At 41.1% G+C, this 19,962-nt stretch overlaps 1 protein-coding gene and 1 pseudogene across 3 annotated transcripts in view; one reads left to right on the top strand and one right to left on the bottom strand.

Moving 5' to 3' along the window:
- Window positions 1–19,962, top strand: part of SLC35F2 (solute carrier family 35 member F2) — a 121,708-nt gene that overhangs the window by 86,242 nt on the left and 15,504 nt on the right. The gene's annotated exons all lie outside the window — the stretch shown is intronic.
- Window positions 513–1,237, bottom strand: LOC133064480 (uncharacterized protein C14orf119-like; annotated as a pseudogene).

Genomic DNA, 19,962 nt, shown 5'->3' with positions numbered 1-19,962 from the left:
TTTCTATTGTCTTTTTCTTTTCTTGGCTCTTTTATTCTTGCAGTTTATTTATTTTTTTAGTTCTGAAAATTAATTCTTTATTTTGATATAAAAAATAAGCCCTTCAACTTGTAAAGAGTGTCACTTGTTTTCATATTGTTTATTGTTATAGAGCAAACTTATAGAATAAGACTATCTGCTGCCAGCTCCAAGGATGTCACATATATTTTAGAAGCAAAGTCATTGTTACTTAGACTCAGATAAGCGTCAGTGTGGAGAAAGGAGTAACTAATCTGATTTTTTTCATACTTTTACTAAATCATAACTAGAAAAGCTAGTAGTTGGGATGTCAGATAATTATGCTAGAATTTGGTAGTGGTGGTGAAACCAGGTATCTGAACCCTGCTAAATTATAAAAACATGACCTTATTTTGCCATTCTTCCATTTCTGGAGTTCAAGAGCTGTGTTTGATACCCCTGTGGACTGACAATAGGCTTGAGTTATAATGTGTAGATTCTTTTGATTATAGTTGCAAAAGAAATGTTTAAATTCTTGAGCGTTTGACTTCTCTTGGAAAGAAGTAAGTTAGGAGGCAGACTGCTGATCTGGATTTGCTTAAATGGAAAACATGTACACTAGGAGTCCAGCTGATAGGCTGTTGAAATCACCAGGCCTGTACTGGTCAGCGAGTTCCATCAGCTGATCGGGACACCATCTCCAGATCTTTAAGTGACATGTTTGAAGTTCTCACGGTAAAGTTGTGGCCTTGACTCCGTTCGCTCTGGTTATCATCTTTGATTTTTAATGCCTAGCATTCTTCAGCTGTAGCAGCCACAGCTTGGTAAAATTTTGCCACAAAGCCTGGCTTACTGACCTCCAGCTGCCTGACAAATTTGTTGTGCTGTTGCTCAGCCCAACCTCAGAACCATTTATCCCGAAGGTGCAGCTGGCACTCAGAGGTACCAGGTAGTATCTCCAGTATTTGCTCCAGACTTTCAAGCAGTGGCTGTGATTTTCCCAGTACTGTCTTAGCTACCAGGTCCTTTTGGAAAGGTTCACACTGAGAACCCAGCCAGCTGGCAAACCAGTGAAGAGTACACTTCATCTCCTGGGAAGTGATGTAAGACATGGCGGAGGGGAAGAGTTAGAAATGTCTGAGACAGAGGATAAGGGAGAAGGGAAGGGGAGCGGCATCGAAGAGGAAGATGATTCCAGGGGCGCCCTCCCCTCTCCTCTCACAGGGCACCTGGAGACCATCACGAGTGCTTGGATCCAACTACTGCTGCTTCTGTTTCCTGAAAACCCTAAGGAGGGCCAGTCAGGAAGCCCAGGCACGTCTGGTCTCTAGCAGTTTATTTTTAAAGAAATAGTTCATATGTCCTGGAGAGTTTTCCACGCTCTGGGTTTTGCTGACTGTATCTTTCTGTTGGGTTTACAGTATTTCCTTCTCAGAATAATGTTTTTAAATGCAAAAAATAAAATACATAGGCTTATAGAGGAAACCCATTCTATCTATTTAGGTATTAAATTATTAAAAACACAATATGATGTTAATATATGTGCTCTCTTTAAAAAAAATACGTTAGATTAAAGATCTCACAATGGGTCTTTAACTACCATCATTTTGGAGTAGTAATGATATTTTGAAATTCCAGCCAACAGTTGTCATATGATATGAAAATTTCTGTAAAATCTTTAGTGGCAAAGTCATGAGTGAGTGAAGTTGCTCAGTCATGTCTGACTCTTTGCGACCCCGTGGACTGTAGCCTACCAGGCTCCTCCCTCCATGGGATTCTCCAGGCAAGAATACTGGAGTGGGTTGCCATTTCCTTCTCCAGGGGATCTTCCCGACTCCGGGGTCGAACCCGGGTCTCCTGCATTGCAGGCAGACGCTTTAACCTCTGAGCCACCAGGGAAGCCTGGCGGCAAAGTCATAGGCACCACTAATAGTAATACCTCTCTAATTTGTTACCTATGTTTGCAGTCGAAGGGAATTTAAACTACAGTTTAATGTTACTGAAGATCAGGATGTATTTTTATTCATCCAAGCTCATATATTTCCCAGAATATTTTCATGGGCCTGATTCATCAGTTCAGTTCAGTCGCTCAGTCGTGTCTGACTATTTGCGACCCCATGAATCGCAGCACGCCAGGCCTCCCTGTCCATCACCAGCTCCCGGAGTTTACTCAAACTCATGCCCATCGAGCATCCACCATAGATGACCAATTGTGGGCAGATTGGTTGGGGGGTTCCCAGAGAAGGAGAACCAGGAATGATTTTCCTTTTTTTTCTTAATAACAATGATTTAATTTATTCATTTATTTTTGGCTGTGCTGTGTCTGTTGCCGCACACTCAGGCTTTCTCTAGTTGCAGCGAGTGGGGCCTGCTCTTGGTTGCGGTGCACAGGCTCTAGGTGTGCAGGCCTCAGTAGTTGCAGCTCACAGGCCCAGTAGTTGTGGTGCTTGGGCTTAGTTGCCCTGTGGCATGTGGAATTTTCCCAGACCAGGGGTCTAACCGGTGTCCCTGCATTGGCAGGCAGATTCTTTACCACTGCACCATCAGGAAAGCCCTACTTCACGAATTCAAACATACTGGAGTCATTTCAATCCAGTGTAGTTGTTCTTATTGATGCCTCGAAGGTCTTTTTGTCATGACTTCACTAAAGTTTCTTGCCATTTGGTGTGACTGGGGTTCCAGTCTTTTTCCTGTACCAGAAATCAATACATTAATATACTTCCTTACTTGTTTTATTCCACAATATGCATACATACAGTTTCAAGATAATATCTACACCACCTCTCAAGGTGTTCAAGGTTTTACAGTTCTTATTGTTCCTATGGTGTATTCTATTAAGAATGTACTATCAAATTAGTGTATTTTTAAAAATTTTATTTATTTCTAATTGAAGGATAATTGCTTTACAATGTTGTGTTGGTTTCTGCCATACTTCAGCATGATCAGCCATAGGTATACATTTGTCCCCTCCCTCTTGAAACTTCTTCCCATCTCCCACCCCAGCCCACCATTCTAGATTGTCACAAATTAGTATGTTTTAAAGTCATTTGAAATAATTCCTGTTTGGCTTTGCCACCAACTTAAGACATCCTTTTAAGTTCATGTAACATGTTGTTTTTAATTTTATATGTAGCTTATTTTAAAATTAAAGTTTTGTTTTATGGTTATGTAAAATGGTTCCTAATACAAATCTATAAACCAAGGCATATTCAGACATAATATATCTTACTTTTTCTCTCTTCTGACCTATAGGTAACTTTAAAAGCAGTTACCTGTTTTCACTTAAAAATATTAAAAAATATAGGTAAATGTTTGCATTCCATACCCATTTTCCTCCACGCTTATTTTTTAGTATATCTTGGCAGTCATTTTATAGAGTGTATAGAGATATTTACTTTGCTTTTTATAGCTACACAGTACTCTTTTGTATTTATTAAGCTAGTTCCCTGAGACAGGAAGGCAGTGGGACATAACCTTTAAAAGAACGACAGTCCTTGAGGACAGGACATAAACTGGTTAGAACCAACTAGGTCTAAGATGGCAGATGATTGACTTCCACTAGACCTTAAGACTCAGTATACACTCACTGTAATATATCAGCTAACTGACATGACAGTTCTGAGATTGGACCATAAAAGACTAAAAAGTGGGCAGTGGCCCAGTTCCTGGAAATCCCCATCACTTCCCCAAAATAATTGGAATAATCTTCCCACTCATTAGCCTATGAGATTACCCACCCTTATAAAAACCAACAACCCTGTACCCTGAAGCTTCTCATCTTCTGAGGTGGCCCATACTCAGTCTGTGGGGTGTTTTGCCCTGAGTAAACCTTTTTTCACTTTACTGTGGTTAGCTCTTGAATTCTTCCCTTTGCGAAGCCAAGAACCCATGCTTGGCAGCCATTCCAGACACTCGACAGAAACCTAGGATGTGACCATCCTCTCAGGCCCACTTTCTTTCCTGCAAAACTATTGTTAAACATAGGATTTTCTCTTTAGACTTTATAAACAGTGCTGCAGTGAATAGCCTGTATGTACACCTTTTGTATTTTTCCTAGATTATCTTTGGGGAATTTTCTTAGAAATAAAATTGCTAGAAATTGTACCTCTCCATACCATAAATAATGTATCATTTTTGCATTCTTGCCAGCAAGTGTCAGAGGTGCTGTTAAGCTTTTTGAAGTGTCAAAAATAGCTCCTAAATAGCCTATGTATTGCTGCCACTAGTTCCATGGATTCAGGGTTGAGAGATCTCAGAACTGGAAACACTATGGTAGAGCCTTGGACTGGAACAACAGACTGGTTCAAATTGGGAAAGGAATATGTTAAGGCTGTATATTGTCACCCTGCTTATTTAACTTATATATAGAGTACATCATGCAAAATGCCAGACTGGATGAAGCACAAGCTGGAATCAAGACTGCCAGGAGAACTAGCACTAACCTCAAATATGCAGATGACACCACCCTAATGGCAGAAAGCGAAGAGGAACTAAAGAGCTTCTTGATGAAGGTGAAAGAGGAGAATGAAAAAGCTGGCTTAAAAGTCTACATTCAGAAAACTAAGATCTTGGCATCTGGTCCCATCACTTCATGTCAAATAGATGGGGAAACAATGGAAACAGTGAAAGACTGTATTTTCTTGGGCTTCAAAATCACTGCAGATGGTGACTGCAGCCATGAAATTAAAAGATTCTTGCTCCTTGAAAGAAAAGCTGTGACAAACCTAGACAGTGTATTAAAATCAGAGAAATTATTTTGCTGACAAAGGCCCGTATAGTCAAAGCTATGGTTTTCCCAGTAGTCATGTATGGATATGAGAGTAGGACCATGAAGAAGGCTGAGCCCCGAAGAATCGATACTTTCGAACTGTGGTGTTGGAGAAGACTCTAGAGAGTCCCTTGGACTGCAAGGAGATCAAACCAGTCAACCCTAAAGGAAATCAGTCCTGAATATTCATTGGAAGGACTGATGCTGAAGCTGAAGCTCCAATACTTTGGCTACCTGATGTGAAGAGCTGACTCAGTGGAAAAGATCCTGATGCTGGGAAAGATAGAAAGCAGGAGGAGAAGGGACGACAGAGGATAAGATGGTTGGATGGCACCACTGACTCAATGGACATGAGTTTGAGCAAGCTCCAGGAGTTGGTGATGGACAGGGAAGCCTGACGTGCTGCAGTCCATGGGGTCGCAGAGTCAGACATGACTGAGCAACTGAACAACAACTGTAGAGGCTTACAGCTCAAAATGGGGTCCAGGGACAAGCATCATAGGCATCCTCTGAGAGTGTTTGAAGTGCAGAGTCTCAGACTTCTCTCCAAATCTACTAAATCAGAGCATGTAATTTAGCAAGATTCTCAGGTGATTCATACCAGGTTTCCCCAGTGGCTCAGACAGTAAAGAGTCTGCCTGCAATGCAGGAGACCAAGGTTTGATCCCTGTTTTGGGAACATCCCCTGGAGAAGGGAATGGCCACCCTCTCCAGTATTCTTGCCTGGAGAATCCCCATGGACTCAGGAGCTTGGCAGGCTACAGTGCACGGGATCACAAAGAGTCGGACACGACTAAGCAACTAACACTTCAAGATTTGAGAAGCTCTGGTCTAGAGTTGTGCTTTTTAGTATTTATAACCACCAGGTACAGGGGGCTATTTAAATTAAAATGAATTTCAATGAAATAAATAAAAAATTCAGTTCCTCATTTACCCTACTAGCCACATTTCAAGTGCTCAATAGCCACTTTTTTAGCATTTACATTATTAGTAACTTCTATTGCACAACGCTGGTCTGTGGCTACACTGTTCAGTATAGTAGCCTCTAGCCACACATGGCTATTTTAATTTAAATCACAATTGCATAGCATTAAAATTTAGTTCCTCATTCACAGTAACCACATTTCAAATGTTTAACTGCTACATGTGGCGGAAGGCTACTGTATTGGGTGGTGGTTATAGAGAACATTTCTATCATCACAAAAAGTTCACTATACAGCTCCAGTCAAGAGGTTTCCAGAAGTCTGGGTGAGCCAGAAGAAAGAAGGAAAGAAGATTCATTGAGTGTCTATGGTTGTAGATACTTTTATATAGGTTATATCTATTAATCCATAAACTCATATGGTTGTATCACACCCATTAAAAAGAAAAAAAGAAAGTTTTGAGAGACTAACTTATTCAACTTCATAACACTGAGAGAAAGTCTAAAGTTTTTTCCACCACGTTTAGAGGAGCACTCCTTTCCTGAAAGCTCTATCTGGGGTGCAGTCTGTACCAGCCGTTTACAAAACCAAACCAAACCAAAACAAAACCCACTATTTCTCACTTGCTTGCACCTGCTTTTCTATTCTTTCATGTTTCAGATTTAAATCCAAACCCCAGTTTTATCTAACTGAGCTCATATTCCTTTTACTGTAACACTCCTTGAGTTCACTTCAAAGGGTTTCTTACCTACAGTCTTTGTCTACCTTGCTTTTTAACATTATGGCATCTCAACAGTTAATTGCAGCGTTTATTCATTAATTTAGTAAACATTTACTGAGCATCTCCTGTGAGTGAGACATAGTCCAGTGGAGGGAAAAGAAAATTACTTTTCCTTGTCTTCCTTTTAAGGTAACTATACACACACACACACACACACACACACACTACCTTTTCTATTCTTTGAAATTTGGCTTACTTGGCCACTTTGAAAATGCCTTAATTACATCAGAATGTTGGTTTCTCAAAACTGCTAGCTACTTATGCTTATTATAATTAGATGGCTAAATTTCTGAATCATAGAAATGTAGATATGGAAAAAATATAACAGGTCATCTAGGCTGCTACAATGTAAAGAAAATCTATCATTTACTTTTTAGCTTCCTTCCAATCTAATTTAAAATGCTCTACTAATATACACTGGTTAATCTATGATTTTTATAGAAGTGCTCAGGTTATTATTGTATCCCAGGTATTTACAGACGGCAGGTATGATAGATTAAAAATCTCCCCAAGAAGATGGCTCCATAGAAATCTTTAAGCTTTAATTCTAAATCTTTAGCTGATAACGTGCAACTTAACAGCATGGATCTGAGACATAACATTGTGTTTCTATAATATTCCTGTCCTCCGGGAGCTTACAGTCTTAGAAGAAGAACCACAAGCAGCATGGTGGGTTCTAGGATAGAGGCATGTGGTGTGTTTTTCAAGGCACACAGCAAGAGCCTGCTAATCTGCTCTTTAGAGAAGAAGGCCTGGGACCATGAAATACGTGGGCCTTTAAAGTTCTAAATTCTTCATGTATGGTACATATTGGGGGACTTCCTTGGTGTCTCAGAAGGTAAAGAATCTGCCTGCAATGCAGGAAATGTGGGTTTGATCCCCAGGTCCGGAAGATCCCCCAGAGAAGAGAATGGCTACCCACTCCAATATTCTTGCCTGGAGAATTCCATGAACATTGGAGCCTGGCGGCCTGTAGTCCACGGGGTCACAAAGAGTTGGACGCCACTGAGCAACGAACATGCTGCTGCTGCTGAGTCACCTCAGTCGTGTCCGACTTTGCGACCCCACAGATGGCAGCCCACCAGGCTCCCCGTCCCTGGGATTCTCCAGGCAAGAACACTGGAGTGGGCTGCCATTTCCTTCTCCAGTGCATGAAAGTGAAAAGTGAAAGTGAAGTCGCTCAGTCGTGTCTGTTAGCAACCCCATGGACTGCAGCCTACCAGGCTCCTCCGTCCATGGGATTTTCCAGGCAAGAGTACTGGAGTGGGGTGCCATTGCCTTCTCCGGCAACTAACACACTCACAAGCAAATAGTAGCACATATTAGGCAGCCAAGAAACTTTAGTAAGTTCTTAACCAAAGAGTTTACTGACTGAATAAATGAATAAGAGAAATTATAGTTTCATTGGAAAGCATATGCATAAGTATGAGTTTTAGAATGGACAGGATATTAAAATACATACCTCAGGTTTTCTGGAAGAAAGAAGGGAGGAAATAAAATGGTTTACAATCTTTCCTTCCTTTCTTCCTTAAATTCTTAAATTCGTACAATATATCCAATGAGTAATGTGGTCAGAATGAGTAATGTGGTTAGTTTCATTTCTACCTGTTCCCCGCCCCCCATCCCTGCTGATCCATGACTTATTTGTTCTGCTTCATGCTGTGTGGCCCAGCTCTCACAGCGTGAAGCTGCCTCGGAAATACGTCTTGGAGCTGGATCATATCCTGTCATTGAAGTTCACTTCAGTGGAGGTTCCGTTTGAAAAACAGTGACAGGATACATCCCATGGTTAGATGCACGTTGCTTCTGGCAACTTCCCTTAAAGAGGACAGGCTTTATTACGGTATAGAGAGAGTCCCTGTGTTTAACTTTGAATTCATATGAACTAGGAATTTGTGAAATTCAAGTGCTTACATATGAAGCCATAAGTAACAAAAGTTGTTTTGTGGCCTTTGGTATCTCTCTGTACACGTCTGAGTCGTTTCTTCTTTCTCCCTTGTGCAGCCTCCAGCCCCTTCAGCTCCTCTTTCTGTCTCTCTCTCTCTCACTTTTGTTCTTGCTCTCTCCTCTTCCATTATAGATGAGGTCATTATGATTTGGAGCCAGGAGAAGTGCATTGCTGTAACTTTAATCTCCATACTCAATTCATGACTCTTATTTTTTTTTAGGAGGTAGGTATACTTTATAGTGGGAGGATAAATTTCTTAAGTGTGCTATTTTAGAATGTAAATGGATCTCACCTGGTTGGCTTAGACGGTAAAGAATCTGCCTGCAGTGCAGGAGACCTGAATATGATTCCTGGGTCTGGAAGATCCCCTTGAGAAGGGAATGGCAACCCACTACAGTATTCTTGCCTGAGAAATCTCATGGACAAAGGAGCCTGCCTACAGTCCATGGGGTTGAATAAGAATCGGACACAACCGAGTGACTAACACTTGAATGTCCTCCTTATTGCAAACTTCAGACTTAAATTGAAGAAAGTAGGGAAAATCACTAAGCCATTCGGGTATGACATAAATCAAATCCCTTATGATTTTGTAGTGGTAGTGGCAAATAGGTTCAAGGGATTAGATCTTATAGACAGAGTGCCTGAAGAACTATAGACAGAGGTTTGTAACATTGTACAGGAGGCAGACCATCCCCAAGAAAAAGAAATGCAAAAAGGTAAAATGGTTGTCTGAGGAGGCCTTACAAATAACTGAAACAGAAAAGAGAAAGGCAAAGGAGAAAAGGAGGATATACCCATCTGAATACAGAGTTCCAAAGAATAGCAAGGAGAGATAAGAAAGCCTTCCTAAGTGAACAATTCTAAGAAATAGAGGAAAACAGTAGAATGGGAAAGACTAGAGGTCTCCTTAAGAAAATCAGACATGCCAAAGAAACATTTCATGCAAAAATAGACACAATAAAGGACAAAAAATAAACAGTATAAACCTAACAGAAGGAGAAGATATTAAGAAGAGGTGGCAATAATACACAGAAGAACTATACAAAAAAGATTTTAATGATCCGGATAACCATGATGGTGTGATCACTTACCTAGAGCCAGACATCCTGAAGTGTGAAATCAAATGGGCCTTAGGAAGCATCACTACAAACAAAGCTGGTGGAGGTGATGGAATTCCAGTTGAGCTATTTCAAATCCTAAAAGATGATGCTGTGAAAGTGCTGCACTCAGTATGCCAGCAAATTTGGAAAACTCAGCAGTAACCACAGGACTAGAAAAGGTCAGTTTTCATTCCAATCCCAAAGAAAGGCAATGCTGAAGAACATTCACACTACCACACAATTGCACTCATCTCACATGCTAGCAAGGTCATGCTCAAAATCCTCCAAACCAGACTTCAACAGTATGTGAACTGAGAACTTCCAGATGTTCATGCTGGATTTAGAAAAGGCAGAGGAACCAGAGATTATATTGCCAACGTCTGTTGGATCACAGAAAAAGCAAGGGAATTCCAGAAAAACAGGTGCTTCATTGACTGCTCTAAAGCCTTTGACTTTGTGGATCACAACAAACTGTGGAAAATTCTTCAAGAGATGGGAATACTAGACCATATTACCAGCCTCCTGAGAAACCTGTATGCAGGTCAAGAAGCAACAGTTAGAACCGACATGGAACAATGGACTGGTTCAAAATTGGGAAAGGAGTGCATCAAGGCTGTATATTGTTGCCCTGTTTATTTAACTTTTATGCAGGGTACATCATGTGAAATGACAGCCTGGATGAAGCACAAGCTGGAATCAAGATTGCTGGGAGAATAGCAATAACCTCAGATATGCAGATGATGCTACCCAATTGGCAGAAAGTGAGGAAGAACTAAAGAGCTTCTTGATGAAAACGAAAGAGGAGAGTGAAAAAGCTGGCTTACAACTCAGCATTCAAAAAACTAAGATCATGGCATCTGGTCCCATCACTTCATGGTAAATGGATGGGGAAACAATGGAAGCAGTGACAGACTTTATTATCTGGGGCTCCAAAACCCCTGCAGATGGTGACAGCAGCCATGAAATTATCACACTTACTCCTTGGAAGGAAAGCTATGACCAACCTAGACAGCATAGTAAAAAGCAGAGACATTACTTTGCCAACAAAGGTCCATCTAGTCAAAGCTATGGTTTTTTTAGGAGTCATGTATGGATGTGAAAGTTGGACCATGAAGAAGGCTGAGCACCAAAGAATTGATGCTTTTGAACTGTGGTGTTGGAGAAGACTCTTGAGAGTCCCTTGGACTGCAAGGAGATTAAACCAGTCAGTCCTAAAGGAAATCAACCCTGAATAATTTGTGGGAAGAATTGATGCTGAAGCTGAAACTCCAATACTTTGGTGACCTGATATGAAGAGCCAACTCATTGGAAAAGTGCCTGATGCTGGGAGAGATAGAAGGCAGGAGGAGAAGGGGGCCACAGTGGATGAGATGGTTGGATGGCATCACTGACTCAATGGACTTGAGTTTGAGGAAGCTCTGAGAAGTTGTGAAGGACAGGGAAGCCTAGCGTGCTGCAGCCCACAGGGTTGCACAGAGTCAACACAACTGAGTGACTGAACAACAAGAATGTAAATGTGGGCTTATTAGAGGAATTTCGTCAATTCGTGAACAGGGCTTAGTTCCACATGTCTTATTCTCACGTTTCAAATTTATAGTTGCTTTTGAGCACATTATAGTGGGCCAAAAATGTTCTGAACTTAATAAAGTTATCAGCTCCTTTATTAACTTTTTGGTGCCCTGTACTTTGGACATCCAGTGCCTTCCTGACACATGGGGAAGCAGTGTTAATACTGGTAGCAGAGGAATCGGGCTAGACCCTTTCTTTCCTGACTGCAAAGTGAAGTGCACGGATCCTTTGAAGAAGGTGGCTTCTAATATAAGGTCTGTTATAAAATCATGGAGAAGTGAAGGAGGGTGGGAAAAGGGGTGTGGGGATAGGTGAGTGAGGACAAAGAGGTACAGGAATAAGAAGATAGCAGCTGTGAGAGGTGACCTCACTTCCTGTCCTAAGACCGTGTTTTCCAGTGGGCATAGCAGATGTTTAATTGTCAGAGAGCTTGCATGCCATTGGCTCCTATGTTTTCTTAGGCAATACACTCAGCTCTCTGGCCACAGTTTCCTCATTTAAAAAAAATGGAGATTAACAACGAAGTCCAGCAATTCTGAGACTTTGTCCCATGGAAGAGAGAAAGAGAAATTTAAAGAAAGGAGGAGGTCATTAAACAATGAAATACAAGAAAGTTGGAGCCATTTCCTTGTCAGGTACCCTGCCTCACATATTCCAGAGGGAAGTGTGTGGCTGGGAGCAATGACACCAACTGAATGCACTTTTTCATCCTTTGGCTTTGGCCTATACACTTGTAGGTTCCCAGTTCATCATGTGGGACCAAGTGATGAATTTCTTTTGCTTAGGATAGGACAGCATAATTTCCAGAATCAATGCAAACTTGTCTCCTTTGGAATGAAATGAGCACAAGAGAAAGAGGTAGCAACCTGCAGATCTAGTTTGCCTCATCAGCCTGTGACGAGAAGAGCATCCCTAGAGAGAACATTACTCTGTGGGAGCAAGTCCTGAACCTTCTGCTCACCTGGGTGAAAAATTCCTACAGTAGCCTAGTAAAAGGTCTTTGGATCTGAACAGTTCTTGATACCATTTCTACCTCTTGAAGGGTGGAATTTGCCTCATTTTCTTCCGTTTGAAAGTAATAAAGTAGGCTACATGGAGTAATATAACCCTTTGAAGAGAATTGTAGCAAAATAAGTAAAGCTGAAGACATGCTCTGAAATCAATTATTCTATTAAATATATCTCTAAAGCAAATGATTCCTTTAAACTTCATGACACAAATAGAAACTTATTACATTTGTAGGGTACTCTGAGTTCACTGCTTTCAGAAGATATCTAGGTGGTACCCATCAGGCCATCCTGAGCACTGAGGAGATTATACATTACACGTTAGTAACTCATTTGCACAAATTTTCTAAAACCTAGAAAAACTCTTAGCTATGCATGTTGGGAAACATACTTATGAATATTTATAGAGGCATTGTTTATAAAAGCAAAAAAAATTGGAATACAACCTAATAAGCAATAAAAGAATGGGTACATAAAGTGTGATATAATCACATAATGGAGTACTATACAGTAGTGGAAAGGAATAAACGAAAACTAGTGTATCATTATCGATGATGCAATGTTGATCAAAACAGCAAGTTTGCAAAAAGTATACATATAGTGTGATGTTGTTTATATAAAAATTTAAAACAGTCAAAACAATTGTTTATATTGTATAGGGATACTTACATAAATATGAAAATATATGGAAATACATGAAATGTTAAATTCCAAGTTATAGCAAGTACTTATCTCAGGAGAGCTAAGATATTGGGGAGAACACAAGGGGGAATGTTGATGTCACCAGTATTTTACATCTTAAGCTGCCTGGTAGATACACAAGTACATGTTAGTTATGCTTTGTACTTTGGTATATTTTAATATTCTATAAGAAATTTCAAAACTTAAAAATTAAACTGTGATGGGACTGCCCTGTTGATCCAGTGGCTAAGATGCCACGCTCCTATGCTCCCAATGCAGGGGGCCAGGTTCGATCCCTGGTCAGGGAATTAGATCCCACATGCCGCAGCTGAGAGTTTGCATGCCAAGACTAAAAGATCCAGGATGCTGCACCTAAGACCCAATGCAGCCAAATGAATAAATAAATGTTGAAAAAAAAAAAAACTTCTACATGTTCTGATTAACATGCAGAACGCTGACTCCTCTATAGTGTAGAGATTGGGTTTGTGGAGAGTAAAGAAGAAAGAACAGTTAGGAGAAATTTGCTGCAGTTCAAACTGTGGAGCACTTTTTGCTTGAAATGCCACTTACTCTTGCTTCCAGTATTTCTTGCTTGTTCTATCCCTGCATCTTTCTGGCCATGCCTTTTCATTCCCATCTCTAATTCCTCTTCCTCCTCTGCCTACTAAATGTTGCTGTTTCCCTGGGTGTTTCTTTTTTACCCTCTATTCTTTTCAATTTTTAGGTATATGTTTTAGTGATCTTATTTATATCCCAACTTCAATTACCACTTTTAGGATCATGATTCCCAAATTTATTTCTCTAGTCCAATCTTTTTATCCCAACTCCAAACTGTCTACTGGACATTTCTTCTTTTTTTTTCTTTTTTTTCAAATTTGTACACACATAAATATACACACATATATATACATATGCATATCAGTTCAGTTCAGTTCAGTTCAGTCGCTCAGTCGTGTCCGACTCTTTGCGACCCCATGAATTGCAGCACGCCAGGCCTCCCTGTCCATCACCAACTCCCAGAGTTTACTCAAACTCATGCCCATCGAGTCGATGATGCCATCCAGCCATCTCATCCTCTGTCTTCCCCTCCTCCTCCTGCCCCCAATCCCTCCAGGCATCAGGGTCTTTTCCAATGCGTCAACTCTTCGCATGAGGTGGCCAAAGTATTGGAGTTTCAGCTTTAGCATCAGTCCTTCCAATGAACACCCAGGACTGATCTCCTTTAGGATGGGCTGGTTGGATCTCCTTGCAGTCCAAGGGACTCTCAAGAGTCTTCTCCAACACCACAGTTGAAAAGCATCAATTTTTTGGTGTTCAGCTTTCTTCACAGTCCAACTCTCACATCCATACATGACCACTGGAAAAACCATAGCCTTGACCAGACGGACCTTTGTTGGCAAAGTAATGTCTCTGCTTTTTAATATGCTATCTAGGTGGGTCATAACTTTCCTTCCAAGGAGTAAGTGTCTTTTAATTTCATGGCTGCAGTCACCATCTGCAGTGATTTTGGAGCCCCCAAAAATAAAGTCTGACACTGTTTCCACTGTCTCCCCATCTATTTCCCATGAGGTGATAGGGCCAGATACCATGATCTTAGTTTTCTGAATGTTAAGCTTTAAGCCAACTTTTTCACTCTCCTCTTTCACTTTCATTAAGAGGCTTTATAGTTCCTCTTCACTCTCTGCCATAAGGGTGGTGTCATCTGCATAACTGAGGTTATTGATATTTCTCCCGGCAATCTTGATTCCAGCGTGTGCTTCTTCCAGCCCAGCGTTTCTCATGATGTACTCATTTCCTTCTCCAAGGGATCTTCCCGACCCAGGGAACACACCAGGGTTCATTTCTTGCATCTCCGGCATTGACAGGTGGATTCTTTACCACTCCACCATGATAATTCACATAAATGGTGAATTCCCAAGAAAGCTGACAGAAGCTTTCATCATTGTTAGTGAGTCCAAGCTGCCTCTGAGACGAGTTGTTCAGGCAAACGGTGAGACTGTATTCAGACTCAAGAGGACGACAGCAGAAAGTTTGTTGAGGTCAGGATGTCAGGTTCTAGAATAAAACAGATTGGACATTTCTTCTTGACTATCTCATAATTTAAACAAAATCCAGCATGTCCAAAATGGAGTTATTCTCTTTTCTAAATGTGCCTTTTCCTTTTGCCTTTGGGATCTTTATTAACCACATTGTTATCTCCCCACATGGAGTTATTCTTTTTTCTAAATGTGCCTTTTCCTTTTGCCTTTGGGATCTTGATTAACCACATTGTTATCTACCCACATGTCTGATTCAGAAAACTGCGTATTATGTTAGACAGACCTGTCTCTGACAAATTCCTCTGACAAATTGGCTTCCATGGCAGGAATTAAGAGTAAGGTTTTGGTGCTATGTGTTATGACATGTAGGGACCCAGGCATGCCCAATTTCTGCCTTGCTAGTAACTTTTCCCCCTTTTATTTAGAAGATTTCAATGAGCTTGCCACCAGCAGATAAGATACCAGCTTTAGAACTTACTTCAGATCTTTTCTTAATCTCACTTTCATTGACTTTTCCATCATCTGCTGCTGCTATTTTTCTCTCCTATCCTCTGAGCTACAGCTGTACTAACTCACTTGAAATCCTTGAATGTGCCATATTGTTTTAGAGCCCTGTGCCTTGGTACTTACTATTCCTTCTGCTTGAGATATCTTTACTTACTGTGCCTGTCTAGTGAATTCATGAAGTTTTTGTAACTAGCCTATTTTTGTGCTTGTCTGTCTGTGCCCTAGTTACCAGTTTATATGCCTACTTATCCCCAGTGGTCTCTGAGCCTCTGAGGCATAGAAAATGCCTATCAATTTTGCATTCTCATGGCCTGGCACATGATAGATGCTCTATAATTAAGGTTGTCTCACCCAGCAAGCTTCTCCTTTTTCTTTTAGCCTGTGTTGGGATTGTTTGGGGTTAATTGCAAATTACTGAAACAAAACAACAACAACAAAAAACACCCCACAACAACAAAAACCCCAAATGATAAACTATTAGAACAGATATTCTGTGTCTTCTATAGTATTGGTATTCTATTGAAATCAGTATGATGTTCATGATCTGAGCCACAGTCAGTTCCCAGTCTTGTTTTTGCTAGCTGTATAGAGCTTCTCCGTCTTTGGCTGCAATGAATATAATTCATCTGATATCAGTATCAACCATCTGGTGATGCCCATGTGTGTTGTTGTGTGTCATCTCGTGTGTTGTTGGAAGAGAGTGATTGTTATGATCAGTGCATTCTCTTGGCAAAAAATTTTGCTGCATTAATTTACTGATATTCTACCCACTCAGCCCACTGAAATCTGACTTTAGTTACTACCACTAACAAAAAGCTTCCTTTCCGAGCTAGCTAGGATCTTCCAGCTTGCCATTTCAACTGTGTCTGTTTAGCCATGGTGCCACTTTTTCTGTCTCTGCAGTTTCTGGCACTATTGTATTGTTGATATCATCTTTCTTAAAATGTTTTTGTACTCTTAGTTTCTGTATCATGGCACTTTCATAATTTGTTGTCTCTCTTTGACTATTACAGTTCACAGGACAAGTGGGAAAGTCTTATATTTGAGGTAACCATATGTTTGGGCATATCTGGTCATTTCTTTATCTGTTTACATTCACTCGACAAATATTTATTGAATGACAACAAAGTGCTAGCCCTGGATATGTAGTGGAGAGCAAAACAGATATCAATACAGTCTTTTTGAAGTTCAGAGTTTCACCTTTGTATTTTGTATTTGTTGCTACTGTATAACAAATTGCCTCAAATTTAGTGGCTTAAAACAATACACTTGTTATCTTATAGTTTTGATGGACCAGGCATCTGGGCATGGCTTAGCTCTGCTCTCTGCTTCAGATCACTCATAATGCTGCAGTCATGGTGTTGGCCAGGGATGAAGTCTCATCTGAAGCCATGACTGGGGAGAAAATGCTTCCAAGCTTGTGTTGATATTGGCGAGATTTATTTCCTTGGAGACTGGTGGACTCAGGGTCTCAGTTCCTTACTGGTTGTTGACCAGAGGCCACCATTTGTTCCTTGCCATGTGGGCCTCTTTATATAGCAGCTTGTTTGATTAGAACCAGTAAATAAGAGAATCAGTAGAGTTGGATCACAAGATGGAAGTTATAACCTCATCTAATGTATTCATGGAAGTGGAAGCCTGGGTTGTTTTTTTTTTTTTAATTGAAGTATAGTTGATGTACAATAATGGTAACCCACTCCAGTGCTCTTGCCTGGAAAATCCCATGGACGGAGGAGCCTGGTAGGCTGCAGTCCGTGGGGTTGCTAAGAGTCGGACACGACTGAGCGACTTCACTTTCCCATTTCACTTTCATGCGTTGGAGAAGGAAATGGCAACCCACTCCAGTGTTCTTGCCTGGAGAATCCCAGGGACGGGGGAGCAACTTAGCAGCAGCAGCAGTATATAAATTACAGGTGTACCATATAATGATTCACAACTTTTAAAGGTTATACTCCATTTGTAGTAATTATAAAATATTGGATGTGTTCTCTGTGTTGTACAGTCTGGTATCCTATATTTTATTTGAATTCTAATGGTTAGAGTCAAATTAAAGATCCAACTCATGTTCAAATGGAAGAGATCACCCAGAGCAGAGCTATCCGGAAACAGAGATTCACTGGTGGCCATCTTAGAGTCTGCCTGTCACAAACCTCTTAATGTTTTTTTCTTAGAAATTCTAGCCACCTCAACTTCTAGTGCTCTCAAACTGAACTCATAAAGTTTTTCCTGAAGTCATAGGTTTTTCCTAAACCTACATCTCATCCTATATTCCCTGGCTTGGTCAGCAACCTCGTATCCATCCAGTCATCTAGTCTAGAAACCCAGAGATCGTTTTTAATACCTCCTCCCTGATAGCTCAGCTGGTAAAGAATCCGCCTGCAATGCAGGAGACCCTGATTCCATTCCTGGGTCGGGAAGATCTGCTGGAGAAGGGATAGGCTACCCACTGCAGTATTCTTGGGCTTCCCTTGTGGCTCAGCTGGTAAAGAATCTGCCTGCAATGCGGGAGACCTGTGTTCCATCCCTGGGTTGGGAAGATCCCCTGGAGAAGGGCAGGGCTACCCATTCCAGTATTCTGGCCTGGAGAATCCCTTGGACTGCATAGTACATGGGGTCGCAAAGAGTTGGACATGACTGAGCAACTTTCACTTCACTCACCTGAGAAATAATGGATCACTAGGCTCTGTGAGTCTTTCATATCATTCTCTACTTAATATTCACATTGCTGTAGCTTTAGCTCTGCCATGGATCTTTATACTAACTTTCTAACCTTTGGTCCTCCTTTTGGTCACCAGAGTTACCATTTACAGCCTGGGCTCCACTTACTTTTCCAGGCTTCTTGCCCACAGCTTTTTGCCTTTGTGCCCTAGGCATAGACCGCTTCCAGAGCCCACCATTGCATGTTTGTGCCTCTACATTTGGTCCTACAGTTACTTCTTGGATTCCCTTCTCCCTACTTCTTCCTCTAGAAACCTCTTATATACAACCAAATCTAACTGAAAAATCATCTGTTCCCAAAACTTTTCTCAGTTTTCCCTCTGCCTGTTACCTTCCTCATTCAGAATTAACCTGTGTGCTCTCTCAGCCCTTTTTCACTTGTACCACTGTTATAAGATTGCTTAACAAAAAAAGTGGTTTGTGTGGTTTGCTTTCTGCAATTTTTAGTTGGTTGCTAAGGTACTTCTCGTTTAAAATGTGAAAGGGTAGGCTCTAGATCTTATTCTACTCTGGATCCAAAGTACATGTCTCTGAAGTGGTGATTCACAGTCTTGGCTGCTTTTGGGATTACTTGGGGAGCTCTGAACATCACTGATGCCTGGACCCACCCCTCAAGGTGACAGTATAATTGGTCTGGGGTGCAACCTGGGGTATTAACATTTTTAAAAGCTCTGTAATTCTAACATGTAGGTAACACTGAAAGTCTCTGCTTCTAGTTGGAGAAACCAAGTCTCTGGGAGAATGAAAGGATAAGAAAATGTTAAACATTTAATGAACAGAAAAACTTTAAACCAGAGTTAAAGTTGAGTTTTAAAAAATCACACACACACAATTCATATAATACATGACACAGCTAAGTAATCAGCTCAGTTCAGTCGCTCAGTCGTGTTTGACCCTTCGCGACCCCAGCAGCACACCAGGCCTCCCCGTCCATCACCAACTCCCAGAGTTTACCCAAACTCATGTCTATTGAGTTGGTGATGCCATCCAACCATCTCATCCTCTGTCGTCCCCTTCTCCTCCTGCCCTCAATCTTTCCCAGCATCAGGGTCTTTTCCAGTGAGTTGGCTCTTTGCATCATGTGGCCAAAGTATTGGAGCTTCAGCTTCAGCATCAGTCCTTCCAATGAATACCCAGGACTGATTTCCTTTAGGATGGACTGGTTGGATCTCCTTGCAGTCCAAGGGACTCTCAAGAGTCTTCTCCAGCACCACAGTTCAAAAGCATCAATTCTTCAGTGCTCAACCTTCTTTATAGTCCAACTCTCACAACCATATATGACTACTGGAAAAACCATAGCCTTGACTAGACGGACCTTTGTTGACAAAGTGTTTCTGCTTTTTAATATGCTATCTAGGTTGGTCATAACTTTCCTGCCATGGAGCAAGCATTAAATTTCATGATTGCAGTCACCATCTGCAGTGATTTTGGAGCCCAAAAATATAAAGTCTGTCACTATTTCCACTGTTTGCCCATCTATTTGCCATGAAGTGATGAGACTGGATGCCATGACCTCAGTTTTCTGAATGTTGAGCTTTAAGCCAACTTTTTCACTCTCCTCTTTCACTTTCATCAAGAGGCTTTTTAGTTCCTCTTCACTTTCTGCCATAAGGGTGGTGTCATCTGCATATCTGAGGTTATTGATATTTCTCCTGACAATCTTGATTCCAGCTTGTGCTTCTTCCAGCCCAGCGTTTCTCATGATGTACTCTGCTTATAAGTTAAATAAGCAGGGTGGCAATATACAGCCCTGACGTACTCCTTTTCCTATTTGGAACCAGTCTGTCGTTCCATGTCCAGTTCTAACTTTTGCTTCCTGACCTGCATATAGGTTTCTCAAGAGGCAGGTCAGGTGGTCTGGTATTCCCATCTCTTTCAGAATTTTCCAGTTTATTGTGATCCATGCAGTCAAAGGCTTTGGCAT

The sequence above is a fragment of the Dama dama genome, chromosome 1 (assembly GCF_033118175.1).
Source record: "Dama dama isolate Ldn47 chromosome 1, ASM3311817v1, whole genome shotgun sequence".
Classification (NCBI taxonomy): Eukaryota; Metazoa; Chordata; class Mammalia; order Artiodactyla; family Cervidae; genus Dama; species Dama dama.
The sequence above is the reverse complement of the archived record's forward strand: the minus strand, read 5'-3'. Positions and strand labels throughout refer to the sequence as shown.